The sequence below is a fragment of the Octodon degus genome, unplaced genomic scaffold (genome assembly GCF_000260255.1).
Source record: "Octodon degus isolate 3935 unplaced genomic scaffold, OctDeg1.0 scaffold00185, whole genome shotgun sequence".
NCBI classification, from domain to species: Eukaryota; Metazoa; Chordata; class Mammalia; order Rodentia; family Octodontidae; genus Octodon; species Octodon degus.
The window spans coordinates 4,380,105-4,389,137 of record NW_004524761.1 but is presented as its reverse complement, the minus strand read 5'-3'; positions in this window follow the sequence as shown (position 1 = coordinate 4,389,137).

Genomic DNA, 9,033 nt, shown 5'->3' with positions numbered 1-9,033 from the left:
CCCCAGGACCAATCAAATAAGGCTGCGTGTCTTAAACCGGCCAATGGACAAGTGCCTGGTTGTAACAGCTCTTAGCCAAATAGAATGCGCCAGCAGAGGTTAATTTTAGCTCTGGAAATCCCCCGTGGGGGAGGGCAAGCATGTAGGGCGCCGGCGCCCAACACATTCATTCATTCATTCATTCATTCATTCATTCATTCATTGGGTATAGGGTCTCACTACACAGCACAGACTCCTAATGATCCTCCTGTCTTAGCTTCCCCAATGCTGGGTTGCAGGTATACACCACCACACACAATTTCAGGGCCAGCATGGCACGCAGTACCAGGGATCAAACCCAGGTCCTTGATCTTACCAGGCAGGTGCTTAGATCTCTGAGCCATCTCCCTAGTCCCTCATTCTATTTTCTTGATGTGAAAGCTAATTATTATAAATTTCTCTTTTACAACTGCTTGCATATGTATTTATGATTGTGACCTTTTCTTCCTGGAGTTTTCACAAATATTTAGTGACCTTCCTTGTCTCTTTTGATCAGTTGTAACTTAAAGTTTATACTGTCTGTAGCAGAATAACTATCCCTGCTTTTTTCTGGGTTCCTATAGTACAGAGAGTTGATTTTGATCCTTTGACTTTGAGTCTATGAAATTCTTTCTACTGAAAAATATCCTCACATAGAGGTTGCCTTATATTGCTAAATAGATAGGACCTTGATACCATAATCACAAGTGAAAATTCAGTGAGAAAGAGAAGTCCTAAAAGCTGGATAGAACTTCAGCTGATGAGCTTAGTCATTCACTTAGTATAGATAGAAAAGCGTCCTGAGTTTGGCATATAAGTAGGTTTATAATAGAGACCACCATAAAGCAGTGCTGAGCAGGCTTTACAATTATTCAGTTGGCTTTCTATATTTACGTAAGAGTCTTTCCCAGGTCCAAATGACTTGCCCAAAGAACTGGTGGCTGATATTCAGTAAATATAATTCTCTATGCCAACAGTCACAGTAGAGACCTGTGTTGTTCTGTAGCACTATGACACCTCTGAGATAAGGCTACACACCATTTGTAATAGTTAAATCTTGGAAGTAACCCACATGCTCATCAATCAATGGATAAAAAGATGTGTTTTTTAATATAATGGAATATTGCTCAGCCCTAAAGAAAGATAAAATCAATACATATATTGCTAAATAGATAGGACCTTGATACCATAATCACAAGTGAAATAAATTGGACACACATGTGTACATACCACATTATATCTCTGGTGTGAGAAACTGAAAATACAAATAAAAACATAAATGTATAATAAATATTGTGAAACATAAAGAAATTGTTCAAAACGAAATAAGCAGGAGGAGTGGAAAGGAAGGAAGGAAACGAAAAATGAGAAAAGAATGAAAACCAAGCTTTGTGAGCAAGGAGGGAAGGGGGAGTTGAAAAGAGGAGATGGGAATGGGGATAAAAGAGGAATCCAGATATACAGTGCACAGATGCAAATACCTGGTAATGAATGTGGTCGTTACATATACCTAAATTGTACAAATAAACAAATTTTAAAAGGTGATAGGGAGGAATACATGAAGAGAAAAAAAGAATCCAAGGGGAATGGAAAGGGGAGATTAAAAGAGAATCGAAAGGACTGGAGATATAGCTCAGCCTGCCTGGCAATTACAAGATCCTGAGTTTGATACCTGGTACCAAAAAATAAAGGAGAGAGAGAGAGAGAGAGAGAGAGAGAGAGAGAGAGAGAGAGAGAGAGAGAGAGAGAGAGACAGAGACAGAGACAGAGAGACAGAGAATTGAAATGTGTTATGTACATGTATCAATTCCTTGCAGTGAATATCACAGTTATGTATTGCAAACATATACTAAAGTCCAAAACTCAAATTAAATTTGAAAAGAAAAGAAAAGACAAAGCTATATCTGAGAATATTTGGCCCTCATTCCAATTCCAGAGCAATGACTGCCAAACTTAGAGATGAGACAGTTCTCTTAATTAGAAGATTTGCTGCCCAGAAAATCTTTGCTCTAGCTTTTCAAGGTACTACTTAGTTTCCTGCCTTTACTTAAATCTGTTGGTGCCCCCTGGATTTGTTGAAAACCCAGTAAATATTGGCAGTCCAGAGAGGTCTTCATCTTAGTGCCAAGAGACCTCTGACCTTCCTGGACTCCCTATGTACCAAATTGCATTTTGTCTTTATTTAATCCTTTTCTGTATGCTTGTCTCTAATATTGGAAACTAGAACAGCTCCTGATGATTGGCATCCAAACACTGGGACAGATACTTTTACAAAAATTGGGATGAATAAGGACCACTTAGAATGAAAAATATGTAAGATGGAAGAAGGACTTCCAGGGAAGTACAGCAGTGATGTCTGTGAGGGAACAGAAAAAGGTAGAGTTCACCACTACAAACAGCCATCTGGAATCCAGGAATAAAACACTGGGAAGAATGTATCACTGAAGAGCAAAGATACATTCAATTGCTCCAAAGTCAGTCAAAATGCTCACCAGCTGTGTGTCAACAAAATATTTATTTAAAATCCTACAGTGTGGGGCTGGAGAGATGGCTCAGTGGTCTAAAGCACCTACTTAGAACAAGCTTAGCAAAGCACAGGGACTGCGGTTCAATCCCCCAGCACTACATGCCAGCCAGCCCCGCCCCCTGGTGGGCTGAGCTGGCCACACACACACACACACACACACACACACACACGCATAAATAAAAAATTAAAAAAAAATAAAATCCTACAGTGTGATAGAAAATGCTCCCAGTCAGTATAATTCAGTTTCTTAGTTGAGCAGCTAATAGTTCCTGTTCCAATTCCAGTTGCTTCTGCCTCTTAGACACTGCTGTGGTCACCATGACACATAGCTAGTCACTATGAGGTACATTGTATAAACCAATCTTCAGTTCACAAGCCATTCTGCCTCCTCACTTCCTACTTGTTTATTTCATATAATCCCTAGATCACCAGAGATCAGGGCCTGATGTTCAGGGCATGAACCCAGTCAGTGCCCCTCAATGTAAATAGATCTACTTCCAAATCCTGGGTGCCATTTCTGTATTTTGGCTTGCAGTTGCATCAGGAGCTAACCAAATATGTTCCATGGTTTCCTCAGACAGGCACTCTAGATATTGATTATTGTGAAAGAGTTGGAGAAAATCTTAAATGGGAAAGTGAAAAAGGAAATAATATTCCCTGAACGTGGAGGACCACCAGGATGCAAGAGAACTTATCTCCATTTTGGCTAAACCCGGTCCTATACCTATATACTCATAAGTACAGAGCTGGCTAGGACTTCTCCTTTTCCCTTCAATTGACTTTAATTAATGTGGATCAGTACAGCTGAGCTGTTGATGTGTAGTCTTTGAAGCAAGGCAACAGGGCAGTGTTTCCCCATTCCCATAGCTCCTAAAAAACGTGTCCAAGCCCAGCAGGATGAAGAGCCATGCTCCATGCTGTCAGCTGAGATGAGCCTCAAGATAAGAGGCTATAACTTGCCAGGGCATAAAAGATTACACATCAGTGCTGAAGCACTGATCAAAAACATTAGACATTACCTCAGTTGGGTTATGCAGACTAATCTTTGTGCACATCCTTCTATCTGCATATGGCAGAGGTGATTTCAGTAGTTTTTAGAATAAATGCCAATTATCCCCTTGTTCTTTATATACTAGCTACTCCTCATTCTTCGAGGGTCTAATAAGACAATTCCATGATGAACAGGTTGGCCCTGCTGAATGGCTTTACCTTTATAATCAGTTAATCAAAATTCACAACTGTATGTAGAAAAAGTCACCAAAGATGTCATCATGGGTAGAATAAGATCTAAACATTTCTTGGTTTTGATCCTGCTGCAATTATGTTGCCTATTTATTTACTTAGTTTTGGTTCCAGGAGTCAAACTCAGAGTCTTGCCCTTGCCAGGCAGGCGCTGTGCCACTGAGCTATGTCCCTGGCTACCTATTGATTTAAATCAATATTTGACCCTGTTAAAAGAAGTTCTGTACTGACAAATAGCATTTGCAGATTTTATAGGACAAATTGATAATCATTTTCCCAGTAATCCTATTTATCAACTTTTATCTTAAGCACTAATATTTATTCCAAGAATTACTAACCTTGAAACTAATTCTTTTTTTTCCTTGAACCTATTTCTAACACAGCAATTTATTTTGCCAATATTTCATTTGAGGGTCATGTCACTATTTGGAGTAAAGACGTTCAACAGGTAGTAGAGATCCCAGGACTTTCTGCACAAAGATCTGAAATTACTGCTATCGTGGTTGTCATTCAACAACTTAACTATAAGTCCATTAATATTCAGTAGCACAGCAGGATACAAAGTCAATACCCAAAAGTCAATAGCATTCCTCTACACAGATAACAAACACACCAAGTGGGAAATTAGAGAAACAATACCTTTTACAATAACACCGCGGAAAATGAAATACCTTGGAATTAATCTAACTAAAGAAGTCAAAGGAGGCCGGGGAGATGGCCCGGTGGAATAAGCGCTTCCCTGGCAAGTGGAAGGGCCTGAGTTCAATCCCCAGTTCTGCAAAAACAAACAAATAAATTAAATAAAGAAGTCAAAGATCTATTCAATAAAAATTACAGTGCTCTGAACAAAGAGGTCGTAGAGGATTTCAGAAGACGGAAAAATATTCCCATTAATATAATCAGTGATTCTGCCTGCGCTGTTTATCTTACTCAATGGCTCGAGAGTGCCACCCTGTGGACAACTTTACTACGACCTCTTGTCGATTTACTTCTCAGGCTACAAAAGGCGATTCAAACTCAAATAGTTCCTTATACTACTCATGTATGAGGTCTAGTGAGATAGTTCAGCGGTCTAAAGCACCTGTGTAGGTAAGTTTAGTCAGGTGCAGGGTCCCGAAGTTTGACCCTCGGGACCACATACTGTGCCAGCCCTACCCTGAGCCAGCCAAAAATAATATATTGTTCATATAAGGTTCCACTTACTTGTATTTTTAACATATGAAACCAATAAGCTGATTCATATGTCACTCTTATTGCCTCATTTGATGCAGCTAGATGATCTCATTCATACCTCCATCAAAATTGTAATGCTTTATTTAACTGAAGAATTTTATATTAATTTTATTGAGAAAGAAGTAGCATTGAGACAGTTTCAAAACAGATTAGTAGAAAAGTTACAATAATTAATACATTGCATATTGTTGTCTTCATAGTAGTTATTCATAGTAAAAGATGCAGATATGACACCTTGTCTAAACACTATTAGTACAAATCTCATTGAACTAAGAGAAAGTAGCTGTACATCTATCCTATTTTGTATATACAGATATATATTTTTTTCCACTACAAACTGGTCCTTCATTTATATCCCCCTTTTTTGTTTATTTTCATCAGAAATAAGTATACCATTGCCATTTGAATATTGTAGGTGCATGAATTCAGCAAAGTAATCCAATATAGTCCAGTAGTCCATAATAGTAGTGGGTATTCCCAGGGCTGGCAATGTCAGAAGTTTTTTAACTGAAGAATTTTAATTATCTAGATCACAAACAAGAAAACTTATGTCTTGCTCTAGTTGTCAGAAGCATCCTTAGGCCTGTGACACCACGTCAGCAATGTTAGAGACCTGAAACAGTAATATTTGACAAATGAATGCTATTGATTTTTCTTCTTTTGGCAAATATGTTTTTAAAATTACCATTTATTCATGTGTCTATTGATATGTAATCTTCCATAGCTCATGCTACCTGTCATACAGGAGAGAAAAATCAGCTATATTCAACACTGTGTGTCAGCATTTGCTTCTGTGGGGTTCCACATACTGTTAAGACTGACAATGGACCCTCATGTGTTAGTAAACCATTACAATACTTTATTCAACTACGGTATATTAAACATCACAAGAATTCCTTACAACCTTCAAGGACAAGCAGCAGTAGAGGGAGCACATCTATCTCTTCACACTCAATTAAACAGAAAGGGACAGTACAGATGCCCCCACAAGCACAATTAGATCTTGCTATTCTCACTTTAAAATTTTAAAATCTAACCATTGATAATAAATTACCCCTGCAGAACTTCATTGGTCAGCATCTCATGATGATGCCCAGCCCAGGGTTCAAGTAATTTGAAAAGATATGGACATGGTAGGAAGGACCACTGTGGCTAATAATGTGGGAACAAAGTTATGTTTGTGTCTTAACAGACAATGGATCCACAAGGTGGCCATTGTCCAGGAATGCACATCCTCGGTGGGAGCCAAGCCAGGAGTGTAAGCTGCTCCAGCAGGCAGTCCCACTGACTTGTGCCTTCAAGAAAATGAGCCTGTCCAATGAGCCTCATCCTCAGAGACCTACCAATCAGTCAGAGAATGCACACCCACTTCAGCCAAGAGAAGAGAAAGAAGGACCAGTGATCCAGTGGAAAGATTTCCAAGTGATGATTCATAAGGCTAGAGCCATCATTGCTAGGAGGGGAATTCCACCAACCCAGACAGAATTTGGCCACCTTCATGGCTCTGCCTTGTGGTCTCCATATATATAACATTGGTCACAGGAGTAGAATGCAGGATTTACATCCCCTATCTACCATTACTTAGACAATTACTTGGGTAGATTCTCCTCCTGAAATTTGTCACGAACCTGACATGACTGGCCCTAAGTTAGGTATTATGCCAAGTATGGTCATCTCTATTAAAGTGCCAGACAAGGCAATTATTAGTTATACTTTACATTTTGCCTTTCCACCATTGTGCATTAAAGATGCTGAAGTCCAATCAGAATATTGCTATGTTGCTCACCCATAACCCTGGCTGGGAAATATTAAGGAGCAACTGGTTGTTATCACTTTTGGGTCTACACCTCCCACAGGAAGGATGACAGATCTGTGAAAACCAAAGCTACCCGTTTGTTCTACATAAGAAATGCGTGATGATAGTGTCTTGCTTTGGGCCACTTTCTGGGCTGAGATGGTAAATAAAGGAACAATAGAACAATATGAGTTTATTGATTGGAGCCCATGAGGAGAATTTATTGGCAAAATGAAGAACAGAGACCCATGGAAGATCCCAAAATGGACACAGTCAGATAATGTTACTGAACAATTTCTACCTGTCCAACTAATAAGTTGAACCAGTGCAGGACTCAGTGTCCCCATGCTGCAGTTGATTCATTATGGACAAGTGTGACCAGTACAAAAATCTGTTTGGAAATTGTCTTTACCTTTCATGAAGGGAGGTATATGGACCGGTACAGGCATGAAATTTAATAATGATAAAGGAATTCTTATGTTGAAATATTATAAAACTGTTCAAAGCTTCATTTGTATCTAAAATCCTTTGTGTTCTTATAGTACTGTGTCTTGGAATACTAATTCATTTAAATACTTAAATTGTACCTTGAGTCACTGCATAAAGCCAGGTTCTGTCTGTGGCAGATATTATTGATAATGGATCACATGCCAGGAGTTTGGATCTCTATTAACCTTCTTCCCTTGTATCACATTTGTTATAAACACTAATAGAATCTGTCCCACAGGAGAAGGAGAATGTTTGCCTTAAAGCAGGAATTGTCTATCTGGTTCTCCTAATTTCCACTGCATGCGTATCTTTGGTAGTTTTCACACATTCTCTAAAAATGGCTCATTTTATAGACAATTGGACAAACACTGTGGATGAGGCATGGAAAATATAATGTGATGTAAGACACCAAATTACAGACACAACTTAGCATACTTGGCAGACACAACTTAGCATACTTGAAACTACTGTATGTCATCGACAGGAGACCAAATAGAAAGCTTACAAGTGTGTAAGGATTAAAATGTTGTGTCAATACAGAGTTATTCATTTCTGCCTAGCTCCCTTGCATTATAGTAAGTCCATGTACCCTTGGGAGCACATAAAAAAAAACATGTGCAAGGAGCTATCCATCAAAATGTTGCTATTGACATCAACGCCTTCCAAAAGGAGATATTATCTATGTCCCAATGGTCTCAAAATTTTAGTGAACAAATTTTCCAATGCCTTGAATAGATTAGGTCCATACAACTATTTAAAGTATGCTTTTGGCTTTATATGAGTCTTCTTGGAATAATCTATGTGTTTCTCTTTGTTCTATTCACAGTCTGTTGCAGAAGAAGCAGAACACACAGACTTTTACACACCACGCAGCCACACCTCACCCTGAATCAACTTCTATTACAAAAACAAAAAGTAGGAATTGATGGAGACCACTATGAAGCAGTGCTGTGAAGGACTTAGAATTAATCAACTGGCTTTCTGTTTATTTATGAGTCTGACACAGGCCAAATGACTTGCCCAAAGAACGAGCAACTGACATGTGACTCACCATGTCAATGGTCCATGACACTGGGGCACCTCTGAGGACAAGATAAGGCTACAGGTGAGGACATTTGGTTCTCACTCCAATTCTACAGCAATAGCTGCCAAGCTCAGAGATAAGACAGTTCTCTTAATTAGAAGATTTGCTCCCTAAAGTAAATCTTTGTTGTAACTTTTCAAGGTCCTGCTCAGTATCCTGTCTTCACCTCAGCTCTTCCCTTCACTTCCTTTCATGTCCCCTGAATCAGCTGAAAACTCAATAATTCCTGCAAGTCCAGAGGAGTCTTTGTCTTAGCTCTGAGAGAGTTCTGACTTTCCTAGACTCTCCACAAACTGCACTGAATTTTGCCTTTATTTAACTATTTTCCATACACTCATCTCTAAAATAGATTTAATTTACTGGAAAATATGGCTGCCTGGTAAAGGTCCTGGAGACTTTGGCAGTGGGGATATAAGGCAATGCGGTAACCTTGCTGGAATAGATATATTTTCTGAATATGTATTTATCCTCCCACCCACAGTCCATTCATGATAGTATTATCTGCATGGTATTGCCAAATAACAAAATTGTTAAAGTACAGTTCAGGGGCCAGGGAGATAGCTCAGTAGAATAAGCGCTTCCATGGCAAGTGCAAGGGCCTGAGTTCAATCCCTGGTTCTGCAAATAAATAAATAAATAAATAAA